The sequence below is a fragment of the Python bivittatus genome, unplaced genomic scaffold (assembly GCF_059951505.1).
Source record: "Python bivittatus isolate LINGU-HERP-01145 unplaced genomic scaffold, Pbiv_v1 ctg000070_np1212, whole genome shotgun sequence".
NCBI lineage: Eukaryota > Metazoa > Chordata > Lepidosauria > Squamata > Pythonidae > Python > Python bivittatus.
Window position 1 is genome coordinate 35,839,998 of NW_028277034.1, and position 16,148 is coordinate 35,856,145.

General features: G+C 40.3%; 1 protein-coding gene across 5 annotated transcripts in view; it reads right to left on the reverse strand.

Moving 5' to 3' along the window:
- ALPK1 (alpha kinase 1) overlaps positions 1 to 16,148 on the reverse strand; it is a 72,132-nt gene that overhangs the window by 53,738 nt on the left and 2,246 nt on the right. The gene's annotated exons all lie outside the window — the stretch shown is intronic.

Genomic DNA, 16,148 nt, shown 5'->3' on the forward strand with positions numbered 1-16,148 from the left:
GGACTGTTCCTCTCTAAATATGGCCATCTCAAAACTACGCTACATGTGGAAGAGATGATCAGCATTAAGAGCAATAAATTTAAGAAGCTCATTAAAAAGACATAGCGAATTTGGTACACTACATATTTCTAGATCAAAGGTACTTTTGAAGTGACCAAATTCCAATCCATGAACAACTGAAACTGTTTCCTTTTTGTTCTGATCTTACTTGGTGGTGTCCAATAAAATAGAAGTTAAGGAAATTGTTGTTATCTGAATATGGTCAGAAGAAGTCATCAGTGAATGACAGCCTTGTCCCCAACAACAATTGGCAAAATCATTAGGAAGGCAAGGCCAAGTGATGCAAGGAATGAGGTTTTTTTCCAGCTAATCTTGTCATTCAGCCGTTGTCACCCACAACTCCCATCCACTTGCTGTGTGAAACCAGCTTAGTCTTTGTCAATGTTAACAGGGTCGGGAAAGACTTTCTCATTCATGAATATGTATCATCAGCCTACATGTCTACAGAGACAAACTCTTCAAAACTGCAATTAAAAAAACAAAAAAAAACAACCCTCACCAGCCAACCAGCCACCAAAACCCTAAGCTATCGGGTTGAGAGACCTGAAATGCTAGTAAGTAATGTGAGCTCACGCTTTTGAAATTAACCAGAGGAACTCTCTGTTTTAAACCTTTCTTTAGAGCTTGATGAGGCCTGTAGAATATTTCTTCATGTGCAAATGTGTAAAACCTGCACAATTTCTCAAGGGAAAAGAAACAATTATGCATTTTAGGGATCTAGTACCTTTTGTGTATTTCAGATGGTTTTCCAGATGCACTGTGCAGGTATCAAATATTCACAAATATTCCTTATCTTTAAAGTGGCAAGATGGAAACATCAAAATTTCTGCAGAACAAATTTGGAGAATTTTTCATATGACAAAAAACTCCTGGCCCATATTTAGTTGATCGTAAAACAGGTATGAGCTGTGAAATAATTTTTTAAGTCAGTGTTTGATTTCAAAATCTTTATTATGTTTGAGATTCAAATATAAGGAAGTTAGTCTGTCAAATATGCTTTTGTATTTGGGATTAATTAATAATATGGTTTCAGCCCAAAATTTTGAAGACCAATTTTTATTTAATGCACTTTTATAAGTGACACTGATACTTTTCAAAATCTTGTGGGTTTTTTTTTTTACCCCCTGCATTAAAAAAAAGAAAAGAAAAGAGAGAGATAGCAGCAACAAACACAGCATTTCTGCAGAAACAACATCTTAAATGTCCTCAATAAACAGAGGAAATAATGCATAGTCTGATATACTTTATTACCTTGTCATACATAAGACAAAATTTGGGGTACTATTTAGGCCACTGTATAATATGCTACATTTTCAGCCTATGGAATCTGACTTCACAAATACTGTAGGTTCAGATAAAGTAAATAATGTAACAGAACAGAGAAAATAATAGACAAGTTCTTGTTCCCTTTATATAGTCATAGGTCTGGGAATAAGATACATTTAAATTAAATTGTAGTCTGTAAAATCTTTGGAGCATGCATCTGTATTCTTATGTTTTTGCAAAGAGATATGCATGTTCCTAGTCCCACATAAATAATTTCCATATGATATCAAAAGCATGCACATATAGGGAGTAGGGACCAACATGTACTCAGAAGTAACCTGATGCATGCAACAACATGTTTAGTACTTCATAAAGTACCTACATTATTCATTGTATTTCCCCCTTTCAGTGAAACAACAAAAAGGATGTAACTCTGTGGTAGAGCACCTGCTTTGGATTCAGAAGGTCACAGGGGCAACGTACAATATCTCCGAAAGCCAGGTAGCAGTGTGAGCGTAGTCCTCTGAATGAATGAAGATAATGCAGCTGCTTGTACAGCTGATTCCACAGGAAATAATAAGGAAATAGTCACTTATATGTATCTTCCTTCTTGGAAATATATGGACATCTAGGGAGTAGGGACCAACATGTACTCAGAAGTAACCTGATCAAGGTCTTCCCAGATAACGGAACCCGGATGTGCTCACTCACTTCCACAGGATCTGCCCAGCTGGCGTCCAACTCCAAGTGAAGTCGAGCAATTCTGTCTGACTGATGCTGAGAATATTCCTCACAGCTGCTATGCAAGGGTTCCCCAAGCCTCTCCTTACCCAGAAGGCACCTGGTCACCCTAGACAGGGCTGCTGGCCAGCTATCTGCAGACTCAATAATAGCGGAGAAGTAAGCACACTTCGCTTATTGAATGGTGCTGCCATTTAGAGAGTGCAGCCTTTTGTCTATTGTGTTCAGTATTGATTACCATAGTGGTAGAAGCCTGGTGACCTCTAAATATTTTAGTTTATAACTCTCATAATCCATTGTCCTTGCTATGCTGACTATGGCAGACAGAATCATGTACATAATCTTACTGTATAGTCCCGCACCAGCTCTCTAGTATCTGACAATACAGTGGATTGAATCTACATTTTGCACATGAAACATGTGTTCCAGGATTGATGTACTGATTGATACTACTGTACTCTTCCCAGTGAATCCAGTCATAACCTTCTTTCTCCTCTTCCTCCTCATCTCCCAAGCAAACTGCCACCAGGAGTTTATATATTATTATTTATACAATCAAACTAGTTTAGTATATGTGAAGTGCTTTACAGACAATATCTCAGTAATGTCTTTAATATTCTTTTACAGTCGTTTTAAAGAAGAAGAAGTTTAAACATTGTCTTCCAAGTTGCTATCTCTGGGTATCTCTACCTTCAGAATTTAAGCTGATAGCAACTGGTAAAAACTTTGTCTCTAGTTGCACCTTGTTGAAAAACCTGCCCCCTGTCACGGGGCCACCTGGGTCATTGTTAGCCTTCAGTCACTCAATTAATGTGTGAAGTGCATTTTGCATTATTATTGTACCTATGACAGCAATTTGTGGTTCTATAAATGTTATTGCAACTTTAGCTTGAATTGTTATTGCTTTTGAAATGAAAAAATGAAATGTAAAATATTTCTACTTCTCTATAATAAAAAATTGAAGGGTTAGAAATTGAAATGAGAACAAATATGAAGAGAATGAAAAGCAAGTAAAAGAGCTTTGTTCAATTAGGAAAATCTCTCATCTAATCTATCATCCTATACCTACAGTGGCCAACCAGACGCCCTTGGAAATCCACAAGCAGAGGATAAAAACACTAGGCCCCAGTGTTGTTACTCTCAGCAATTTGATAAATCCATCACTGAGCATGGACTTGAAGACAATGTTGATGTCCACTTTTATCCACTTCATTGCTTTTTTCCCCTTTTTTCCCTATTCTGTCAACAGCAAACTACCTATCTTACCCAGCATAGAATTCCCAAAGGTAATTAAACTGATTTCACAGAGAAAACAGAGCCAACTGGAATCTGATGCTCTGTTTCTGGGGCTGAATCCACAAGGCCTGTCATAGGACCCTCTCTCTCTGACCCCCCACCAAATCTATTTTCTTAGCCATTTCTGGGCAAGCTGCCAGATAACTCGGAATTAAAGGCTGTTTCTCAGCGTAGAGAATATGATACATATACAGGCAGTTCTAGGTTTAATCTTTTGGATCCCCAGTTAAGACTCCAAAGAGCCATTGCCACTGACTGTAGTCAATATGAAGCTGAATGCGCCAATGGTAAAAGAAACATTTTTAAGAAGTTTTGAAAGAAAGGAATATAAAAATGAGGAATCTCTGGAATAGTGGCCTCCATCCTGCCATTAACTGTTCTCTACTAGATCTGCATTGTCCTAGGTATCAGTGGAGAATAAGTGGTTAAAGCAGGAGATGAGGACAATTGGGTGATGCCTCCAATTTAACACCTCTACTTGAATTTTCTTTTTGCAGAAATTACTAAGGTTTTGGATTATTGAGAGAGAGAGAGAGAGAGAGAGAGAGAGAGAGAGAGAGAGAGAAACCCTGCTGATGGCTTTACTTCCTGCATTTGCAATTGAGCAGCAGAGCTAAATCTCATATACATATGCAATTACTTGGAAAAAGCCACAATAGACTTAGTGGGACCTGTGAGTCTATTTGTGCCTTTGAGTCAGTCTTGACTCCTGGTGACTATGTGGACAGGTCCACGCTGTTTTCTCAGCAACATTTTTGGAAATAGTTGGCCACTGCCTTCTTCCTAGGGCTGAGAGAGAGTGACCAGCCCAAAGTCACCCAGCTGGCTTACTTTTCAGCAAATGTACATAAGATTCTAAGAGTCACTTAAAAAAAAAATTAAAAAAGCTTCCATTTGTTCCACTTTTATTAGGCTTTTGTAGGACTGTCGTCACATGGAATTAGAAATTAGCCTCAGCCTACATTCCTCCCCTCTTCTATTCCCCATTTAATCTCACTTTGGATCAGTGAGATCTTGATGTCATGTCCTTGTTTTAAATCCTTATCCTTGTCATTGCTTGCTAATGTGCTGGTTCCTTGCATGGCTTCAGTTGGTTGCTCATACAACATTTCACTTGTTATGCTGGGCTTTTCTCTGTTCTATGATTCCTCAATTCTAGTTCTTTCCAACTTTCGAAAACATTGACAGCCACAATCTCACTGCTGGGTTTGCCAGAGAATGAGGAAGAGGAAGTTTGTCTCTGCACTTGCATCACAGCAAATAGAGGATTTAGTTTCCATAGTTGTCAGTCCAGAACTTTTAACCCTGATCTTCTCAAAGCAAATGCACAATAAGTAGCATGGTCAAACTCAGTGAGATGATTCATGTGCATAAAAGGAATCACGTGCAGAAATTCTGATAGGATCAGTTTTGGCTAAAGAACTAATCTTTCAGAAGTAGAACAAACAAAGCATTGATGGACATTATGAACTAATAAAATATGTCTGATACAACACTGCCATCTAGGGATAGGAAAGAAAATGCAGCAGTTTTTCTCTAAAGCTCACACTTTATATTAGTGTTGTCCAAACTTGGACACTTTAAGATGAGTGGACTTCGACTCCCTGAATTCCCCAGCCAGCCATGCTGGCTGGGGAATTTGTGAGACTAGGCTGAAGCTGCCATAACCTAAAGATGAAGCAGGCACATAAGCAGAGAGGACAAAAGCCAGGAATCTTATCTATGAGATCCCTTCAGGGAGGTAGATAAGAAGGAAGCAAGTCCTTAAGGAAAAAATAAAGGACCTGAACCAGAAAGAGGAAGTTGGGCCTGAGCACATGGAAGCCCTCACCCCAATCCCATCAACTTGTACTTCTGGGGATAAAAGGGGTCCCAAAGCCCGCCCACTCTGAGTCTCTTAGTCATCTGAGTCCCAGACTTGGCGGCTTCTGTCCCTCTAGCTAGTGCCTGGCAGCCTAGTTGGGAAGGACGTGGGTAAGTGCATGTGTGTGTGTATGAGGAAGAGCAAATGTACCTTGCAACCAGTAAAGTTTTGCTGTTACTTTAAATTCACTGGGTGTCCATGTATTACAAAGAACCTCTTGTGCCTCAGTGTTTGGTTGGAAGTGATTTGTGTGTATCCCCAGTTATTTCCCCACTGTTGACCAGGGCTGTGTGTCTGTCTGTCTTCTCCAGCCGCACCTATCTGGAAAACCCAGGTAGAAAGCAAGGGGGGCTGACAAGATCCGTGTGCCTCAACAGGCTGTGAGTGTGTGAGTGAGTGACCATAAGCCGAACCTGGGAGCAGCGTGTGTAACATTCTTATTGGTGCCAGAAGTGGGATACACGGTTTGGACCCTTTGAATTTATTATTTGAGTGATTACTGATGGCTTTGTGGAAATTTGGAGACGCCCAACAAAAGGGTGCTTTGTCACTGCCTGCCTCCCAGGTGACAGCTCCGCTGGAGAATCCTGAGGAGGGGGAAATGGGTTTGGTATATTGTGAAGTGATGGAGAAACTTGTTAAGAAGTTGGGATTGCCTCTTGGTGACTTGCAGGAGAAAATGAAGTCAGTGTATTCAGGGAGGGATGTTAGGATAGAATTTGGAAAGCTGTACAAATTAAGAGGAGGGAAGAAAAAGAAAGATTTACCTTATTACTGTGTTGGCAGTAATATTGGGAGTTGGCTTGTCCCAGATGGACCAGCTCCTCACACAGTTGCGGTCAGAGAACTGCTCTTTAAAAGGAGACTTGGAACAACTCAAAAATACCCACCATGTTTTGCAGGCTGATTACCAGCTGCAAAAGAGCCAAATGGTGGAACTAAGAGAGACCTTGGCTCAACTGAAAGATAGTGTGGAAAGGGAAGAGGAATGGCAACAAAAGCAGGCTGCGCAAGAATTAAAAATTGAAGCTTTAAAGGACCTTGTGCAGACCTCTGCTAAGAATAAGGGCAGAGCATGTGGAGAATGTAGTAAGGTAGAGGAACTACGCAGACAAATAAGGCAACAGTCTTACCAAATTGCCTGCTTAACAGGCTCAGACCTAGATGAAACCCCAGACTTTCCCTTTGATGGGAAGGAGCCTTTTGAGGAATTAAGCCACACCCTCCCTGAGGCTTCAATATCAGCAGTGGAAACCCGAGCACAAACAAGGCGCAGAAATGCTCAAAACCAGCAATGGGAAGAGTGGGAACAAGTAGTCACTCATACCCCTTTATCGGGAGGAGAGCTGAAACAGATTGTTACAGATCTGGGGCCTTGAGCCCTGACCCTCTCAAATGGACCTGGAGGCTGCATCAACTCAGCCTCCAGTACAATTTGTCTGACCAAGAGATCATATTAACATACCCTGAAGTTCGCACCAAGTGGCACACATACCGGTGACATCCTAATCCCCCCAATCCCGGTGACCGCCTTAGTGTCTTACAGGGGCTCCAAAACATGGTGCAGGACTTAATGATTGGTACCCAATTAAGGCTTAAAGCCATTGGGGATTGGCAGGGGAAAGAGGACCCTTTAGAATTTTGCCATCACTATTTGTGGTATCAATTCATAGCCAGAACAGAGCCACCTAATAACAGGGATGAGGGGTGAACGATGGGTGACATCGATGGGTGACATCATGCAGCGCCCTTGGAGCAATCAGTCTTTAAAAGGAGTGCTGGGTGTGCTGCAGCGCCCCGAGTGAGCTTGGATCAGGTGAGTGGATGCAGCTTATCCATTAGACTTGGCCACTTTGGAAACAGATCTACGAGAAGCAAGGAAAGCTGTTGGAAATGTTGGAGAGGAAAGTAAAGACTGTGGGGGAGGTGCGAATAATAAGAGATAGGTGGGAAAGAAGTGGGGGAGACAGCAGGAATAGGAATTTGTGGAGTAATCAGGGCCAGAGAGTAGGGAATGGAGAGGAGCGTGTGCAAGTGTGACGAAAGCTGAAAGACTTAGGAGAAAACATGGAGAGATGGGATGGGGCTCCTACTAGAAGCTTGAAGGAGCGGGTGGAGCAGTTACAGAGAAGTCAGGGAGGAAAGCATGGATCAAAAGAGGAAGATGAAGGGAAAGTGAAGGAGAAAGAGCAGCCTTTTTTGCTGCTCCAGCAGGAACTGAAACAATTAACAGAAGCTTTAAGGAAAGTTTCAGTCCTAGCTGGAAGGGGAGGATATGTGAATTGGAATCACGAATGGCTTAAAAACTTAGCAGAAGTAAGAACAGACATGGCTAAAGCCTTGGAACAAGCTGATGCTGCTTCCAGAGAATCCAAAATTACACTAAACCAGGGGATCAAGTTATGGTGAAAAAAAGGAAAACCAGGAGGAGCCCTGGGACCATGATGGAAGGGACCACATACAGTCCTTGATGTAATTTCACCCCATCTAGTGTACCTGGACACGAACAGATGGTGGCACCGCTCCCAAGTCAAGCCTGTGTAACCTGTGTAAATAGGCTAGGTTATTTTTGTCTTCCACTCCCTCTTTTGTCCCCCCCTTTCTTTGTTTTCTTTTTGTTGTTGCTGTTGTTGTTGTTTTGTCCCCCCCCCCCCCTTTGATTTTATCCACAGGATCCAAGCATGAAGATCTACATCCAAATTCTCCTGCTGGGACAATGCCTAGAAGCTCTGCAGCACAGTTCTAACAACAATTTTTTTGTAGAACTGGCACAAACAGCTATGAACAGCTCAGCTTTTTGCGTAGGGAGACTTTTGACAGTAGGAGGGGTCACATCCACCTGTTTCTTTGGAATACCCTCAAGCCTAGAGACATTAAGAGATGCTACTGCTTTAAAGAATTTCACTAATGACTTGTGGGAGGGAATGTTCTTTCACTTTGGATCTTCTCCAGAACCTGAACCATGGACAAACCAGAGGAGAATGACCCTGAATCTTTTAGGGGTAACCAATGCAACTCAATGTGTATATTTCACTAACCTTGGGAATCATAAACACCCACTGCCCTCCAATTCTCCTGTTTTTACTTGTGAAAAGGTCTACAATATCTCCTATGCCTCCACCCCTTTATTTTTACCTAAAGGTTTCTTTTTGTTATGTGGGCATGAAGCCTATACTCATGTCCCAGCCTACAGTTCAGGGGGGCCTTGTGCCATTGGGTGCTTGACCGCTCTATATGCCCTGCCTCCAATGCAAATAAACCCATCAACCCGACTTAAAAGGGAACTATCATCTGATTGTGAGAGTGACGTGACACTCTTATCCAAAACAGAAGTCATGGCTCTGGCCCTCTCCTTAGTGGGGGTCCCTGCACTGAGCAAAAGAACCTATATGGACCTCAGAAAAATGGCCTGTATCCTAGCTAAAAGTGTCAACCCCACATCCTCCCTTATTGCAGTTCTAACTGAAGAAATGACTGATATCAGGGCTGCAGTCATCCAAAACCGTGTGGCTATTGACTATCTATTATTAAGGGCAGGACAGGGGTGCGAATCCTTTCAAGGTCTTTGTTGTTTTAACCTAACCAACAATGAGAACTACATTGAGGCAAAACTAGCCAAGCTGAAAATTCTAGCCTCTCACATCTCCCAAGATCCAGAAGGATGGAACTGGTCATGGCTCACATCTTGGTTACCAGACTTTGGATCCTGGGGAAGGAAGATTGTTCAAATCTTGCTGTTTGTATTATTTGCCTTTATATTAATTTCCTTAATCTTTCAATGTGTTAAATCTGTTTTCCAGAAATGTTGTATCTCCATGTCAACTGGACAGCAAACCTATTGGCAAGAATACGTAAAAAAAACCTGTAATGCTCTGAGTGGGTGATGAGTGAGCCCCATTTTGTGGCATCTCCTGTTTAACTTGATGCCAAGGGGAGGAATATGTGAGACTAGGCTGAAGCTGCCATAACCTAAAGATGAAGCAGGCATGTAAGCAGAGAGGACAAAAGCCAGGAATCTTATCTATGAGATCCCTTCAGGGAGGTAGATAAGAAGGAAGCAAGTCCTTAAGGAAAAAATAAAGGACCTGAACCAGAAAGAGGAAGTTGGGCCTGAGCACATGGAAGCCCTCACCCCAATTCCATCAACTTGTACTTTTGGGGATAAAAGGGGTCCCAAAGCCCGCCCACTCTGAGTCTCTTAGTCATCTGAGTCCCAGACTTGGCGGCTTCTGTCCCTCTAGCTAGTGCCTGGCAGCCTAGTTGGGAAGGACGTGGGTAAGTGGGTGTGTGTGTATGAGGAAGAGCAAATGTACCTTGCAACCAGTAAAGTTTTGCTGTTACTTTAAATTCACTGGGTGTCCATGTATTACAAAGAACCTCTTGTGCCTCAGTGTTTGGTTGGAAGTGATTTGTGTGTATCCCCAGTTATTTTCCCACTGTTGACCAGGGCTGTGTGTCTGTCTGTCTTCTCCAGCCGCACCTATCTGGAAAACCCAGGTAGAAAGCAAGGGGGGCTGACAAGATCCGTGTGCCTCAACAGGCTGTGAGTGTGTGAGTGAGTGACCATAAGCCGAACCTGGGAGTGTGTAACAAATTCTGAGAGTTGAAGTCCACTCATCTTAAAGTGGCCAAGTTTGGACAACACTGCTTTATATAGAGTGGCTGCAAAAAATCAGAAGGTATTTGGTATCACCTTTTTGGACTAGCAAAATTAATTAAAAGGTGTAAGTATGATGGTCAGAAAAGATGGTACTAGATTCCTAATTTTTTTTCACCATACACCAACATGGCTCTCCTCTTAAAATACAGAGTGGCGGGAAATGTTTGAAGTAACTGGGCAGTGCTATTTGTTAGATAAACATATATGATAGAGATACATTTTTTTTCATTAGAGAAAATAAGTCAGTTTTCCCATAATTTTTACATTCACTCTATTAATATTTTCCTAATTTCTTCTCCAATATTTTTTCCTTTCTTATTTGCCCACCACTTTGCTCATCAGCAGGAGGTCATGAATGTTTAAAAAACAATATCTTTGTGGAAATTGTACAGACAAATTTAAATATTTTTAAAGCATATTAGTAAGAGCAGGATAGATTTAACTGTGTATTTCAATCTTCCAGTGAAATTGAAGCACTGTAAAAGTGTTGAATTTTGGCTATATCATATTCAATATTTATATTTAGAATAATTTGTAGTAAAACCAACCCTACAAACTACTCAGCTCAATTGTTCCATTTTGTTTAAAACATTTCTTTACTGAAAATTTGTCTTACATTTTCCCCAAAAGGACCTACTAGGTGAAATTACTGGGCTTTTCCTATCTAACTCCTTAGGCTTACCTTCTTTTTTTCTGTTTCAAAGCAAGCCATGCCTTGCTGTTGTATTCAAACAAGGAAACTAGAGCTTGACTTGCTGACCTTGGTTTACAGAGCAGATTCACTAGCTTATCATTTTGGCCCTTTCTGTAATATGCACCATTTCTATAATATGCACCATAAAATGGGAGAGACTCATTGGCATTATAGCAGCTTTGTCTCCATGATCTGATGGAGCAGACTTCAGTGAGGGCCTGTACAGTATACTGTTAATGACATAATTATGTTGATTGATTATATTGTTGCTGGTGTATCATAGGACCATTTACACCCCACAGTGGCACCAAACAGAATACAGGCAGTCCTCAAGTTAAGAACGAGTTCCATTCCTAGTCTGTCTTTAACTCAAATTTGTATGTAAGTTGGAACTTGTACTTAAGAAGTACGGTTCGTCAGCTGGAGGAAGGAGACTGCTGCCAGCCATTTTTAGTAAGAGGCAGCCTGTTCATAAGTATGAGTTGTCTGTAAGTTGGACGTTCTTAACCCAGGGACTGCCTATATCACTAGTCAATGTAATTTCTCCCCTAACAACTTTACAGTTCTCCACCACCCTAAAGGATGGGATATGGGCAAGGCACACCTATTAAAACAATAGGCATGCCTTGCCCTTCCACTGCCATAGAGACCTTTAAATCTTACTCTATTCATAGGACTAGACAATACATTTTCAATCCCAATAGAATGAATTACAGGTAGTCCTCACTTAGTGACCACTTGTTCAGCAACTGTTCAAAGTTATGATGGTGCTGAATGAGGGGGACTTACTTTTGGCCCTTAAAGTTGCAGGTATCGCAGCATCCCCATTGCCACAGGATCGCGATTTGGGTGCTTAGCAACCAGTGCACATTTATGCCAGTCGCAGTGTCCTGTGGTCACATTATTGGCATTTGTGACTTTCCCAGCTGGCTTCCGATAAGCAAAGTCAATGGGGAAGACAGCAGGAAGTCACAAGCTGCAGTCATACGTGCTGCTAGGCCAGGCTAGGTCCTTGAAAAATACAGCTTCACTGAAACAGTTTTTGGTTTTGTAGATACCAATAATGAAATCCTAATTAACCTTATTCAGAAGGAGGTTCCTTCATTCTTATCTGAAAAGTTCATGTTTCTTGTAAGTGGAAGACATTATTGAGGAAGAAAAAGCTAGTAGAGAGATTTGCAGGAAATTCACAGCAAGATTCTCAAACATTGCTCAAGCGGGAATTTCCAGAGATCTCAGTGCCAAATGACATCAAGTGACCTCATGGCTAATACATGGCACTTTTCAAAATGCAGATGGAAAATCAATCTTGCAGCTACTGTATACAGAAACTTCTCTTCAAAAATATTCCAAATGATCTTAACCAGAAACAGTATATAACAGCATATATCAAATATGGGTAATGAATAATAATAACAATAACAACGTCTGTAATTGTCAGCCTTCCCAGGTAAACCAGACAGGAAACACAACTAGATGAGCTAATTCTACTTTATGGTAAGGCTACGTTAACAGAACCTTGCAAGTTGGAAACTACAAATCTCCCGCCCTATTTATTGCCTGAGTAGTTAGGGTGGGTCCTTCCAAAGTTTCTTTTTCTGGCCATTAGTCTGCTGTGGACTCCTTTGTTTTTATCTGATTGTTCCCTAGGCGGCATCTCTCCCCCCGCCCCCATGTCTTCCAAGGTCACCCTCACATTCTATCACAGTAATCCAATTGTGGATTTAACTTTGACAAGGCTGGGTTCAAAATGAATTAAGCAATTGTTTGTCAAAATAAGCGACAATTAGCCAAATTTGCAGATTGATCATGATTTCATGTAACATGCTAAGCCATCTATGAGCAAGGAACATTGTGGCTTGGCAATGTGAATCAAATTAAATCTGAAGAAAGCATTGATTACCATAATAAGAAATGAAGTGAATGAGCACAGGTGTCTGTTCCTAACTGTGAGAAGGAAATCAAATTCTCCCCCCCCCACTTCCTGTGTCAGCAGGAAGTCAAAGCTTCCCATTTGTCTCACCCTCCCATTGTTTATCTCAACAGCAATCAAGGCATATGATTAAATTATAGTAAGAATGGGCTCACCTAAAAAGATTAAAACGTAGCAGGAAGAATCAAGAGTTTAAATAACTAATGACCTAGTGGGAATTTCACCTGAGAGTACACTCTCTTGGAATCCAGGTTAATTACCTTTTTTTAAATGAAAAAACAAACTAACTAGGTACTTAGTGGGAAGATTCACATAGCATATTAAACCATGATTGAACATGACATACATCAAAATAAATGAATCCAAGTCAACATTTAGATGTTTTCCTTCCACCTGGCTAGGAAGACAAATTAACCAGGACTCAGTGTGAAATGCATATTTGTCACTACATGCAAAGTGCATTTTAAAATAAATTCTACTCACGGCTAAATAACACAGTTACAATCCTGATTTGTTTAAGAAATGTTTTATTTTAAACCACAATTCCTGATTTGCAACAAATAGTATACCAGGAGTCAGGTTCAACAAAATTGATTCCTGGTATATTCTCCCTACTTATTAAACTACCATTTAGCTTTATGAATTACTGCTATCCAAAAGTGCCTTTTTTCAAACTGATACTCCATTTCTCATGGAGATGGGGTGCTCTCTACAAACACAGAGACATGGTTTGTACAAAATATTGCTATCAGAATTGGACAGCAAAAATCCAGACAATTTGATGGAGCAAAAAGTTAGAATTTTCTTTATCTCTTTGCTATTTGGTCACTGGAGTTTTGCAGCCCAAATCTAGCAGTGCTGGCATAAAGCACCATTTATTAATTATGACTTTTTAAAAAATAAATCAGCTTGCTTTTCCAGCACTGTAGGCATAAACTGTGTTTTACAAGTCACAGTGTCTGGGGTCACTTAATATGATAAACCTAAATGATTTTGGCTTAGCATTGACATGCAGAATAAGGACGAAGCTGAATTTCAATGATAGAGAAATATTGATATTGTTGCTTATCAATTAAATTGACCAACTTCAGGGAAAGTGACATTTAACTGAGGAGCAGTGATTTAATTCAGAGATAGCATGGTCAACACTATGTACTTTCTTGTTTAAGAAACATTTTATGAATATTAGCTTCCGCATGGGCATCCATGACTGGATGGCATCACATGTGTTCATGATATCACCACACAAATGTTGTGAATTGTATCACAATTGTGTGAATGATGCTGTCATGACTCTGATGACATCACTCTGGCTTGTACTGGGTGCATATGATCTTCCTCAATTTTCCTTTAAATTAATGGGATGGAAAACAAAGAATATATAGACTTCAGTAGTTAGGGAAATTATTTAGAGCAGTAACACTACCAGGAGTCTATCACTTGAGTTCTTTCAAGATGGCAAAGTGAAAGCATCTAGCTATCAGAGTGCTCTGGCAAATTTTTATTTCTACTCTACATTATCAGACAAATTCCCTTTTTAATTACTGACCCCCATGAGCAACTGTATATGATTAATTTCCAAACAAATTGGGTAAGAACTGTTTATACACTTTGTGAAGAGAAGATTACAGCACGGGAAAGAGGAAGAAACAACAAAGAATGAATTCTGGCATGCAGATATTGCTCAAACCATCCAAGCAACAAAAAATAGATGATCTCATGGAATTGAAAAAGAAGATGGCTGAAGACGAAAATATAAGTAATGACAGTACCAGCATTAGCATTATCAATAAACCAAGCCCCGGGCATACTCTAAATAGATAATGATTGGTACCCACAAGATGAAAGTGTAGTAGATCAGCCCACTTACAACACCGGGGAACCAAATTCCCTGGGCACTTTACATAACAGTTTCCCCTTCTGAACCAGCTATGTGCTTGGTTGCAGCATTTATTACAAAAAGCTGTCAGGAAGAGATTTCTAAAAATGAAACTTGTGTCTAGGCAAGGCTTACTGATGGCACAGATTGAACTATCAATTTTTGATTATCTAACAGAAATAAAAGTGAAAGTGGACTCACTGAAATAATCTTTTGATATATTTATTCGGTCCCTTCATAATAAATTATCCCAGTTTGCTGAAGTAGAAAGCTCTGGATCTAAAAATGTTCAAGCTGTTGTAACCCAAAATAAAGACTCTACAGCTGAATTGACTGAGAAAAGGGAACAACCCCCCTAAAAAGATGTCCTTCAACTTTTGAGACATGGAAGGGCTGAAAATCAAAGTCAAAATAACTGAGTGCTGCAAACTAATCAGATTTATCTACAGATTATCCTTAATAGACTCAACAGGGGACAGTGAAGCTCAAAGAAAGCAATACTTTACTCCCTAAGCCTGTTACTTCAATGCATTTGACTTACATTTGGTGGAGTGGCTCCCTGGTAAGATGGGCTGTAAACGAATTCTACTGACATTTAAGCAGTCTATAATTCCAAGTATGCTCTTTAAAATGAAGCCCATGCTGACCACTTTCTTAATATTTCCAAGGCATGTATTGTGTGAGACACAGATCTCCCCGCTTATTGAGTCACTATATCAGGAGATTGCCAGCACTTCAAATGAGAACCAAGGAATGGAGGCTGCTGTTGTTGCCACCAGTTGCAAAGATAACAATCCAGCCCTGTCCCTGGGAGAAGCTTATTCAGATAAGCAATGTCAGGCAGAGAGAGGAGGACAGATAGCAGCCAAATCATTGGAGGCAGAATGAATTGACACCCTTGGAGCCTTGCCAGGCTGTGAACAGGAAGATCTACTGAAGATGTTAAAGGATCTTATGCAAACTTTAACCACAGTGCACAAGATAGCTGCCCCACTAATTGTTTTGGTCTTTATGCCCCATACAGAAGGTGCCATAGAAACCACAGTTCATGTTCTTTTGTATTGTCAGTTCCACAGGGACATTTGCCACCAGTTGATTATCCCACTTTTATTTAAATTTCCAGGGCACTCTTGATAATTTTTATTTGCATTATCTGTAAAACAACCAAGATAAATTTATTTCTCTAAAAGTAGCACAATTCTGCTACATTATGTGTAAGCTTCGCCCACAAATGGTTGCCAACAGTTATTGATAATACGGGATAATTTTGCCGTGTATATTTTATAGAATGTATTTTATTGATTAATGACTGAAATAAAGTCTCTGTCTACCACTTTGTCAGAATCACAGTTGGCCTCTGTGAATTCCTCTCAGATTTTTAAATTATTTAATATCTCTGTAATCTGTTGCATGGATTCTTCTTTCCTGTTCACATATTAGAAGATACTAAGGGTTTATCTTTGTGTTGTACTATTGATCAGTTAATCTATAGTTTTTAATAGAGTTATAAATTCTAAAATGTTGGTATATAATTTACCATATTACTCTTCCCAAAATTATGGATAGTGAACTACAATGGGACAATAGTGGGACAAGTCCATATTATTTGCATCAATGTGTTCTAACCCATTTTATGACAGCCAGTTTGGTGTGGTGGTTAAGATACCAGGCTAGAAACCATGAGACTGTGAGTTCTAGTCTCGCCTTGGGCACAAAGCCATCTGGGTGATCTTGGGCCAGTCACTCTCTCTTAGC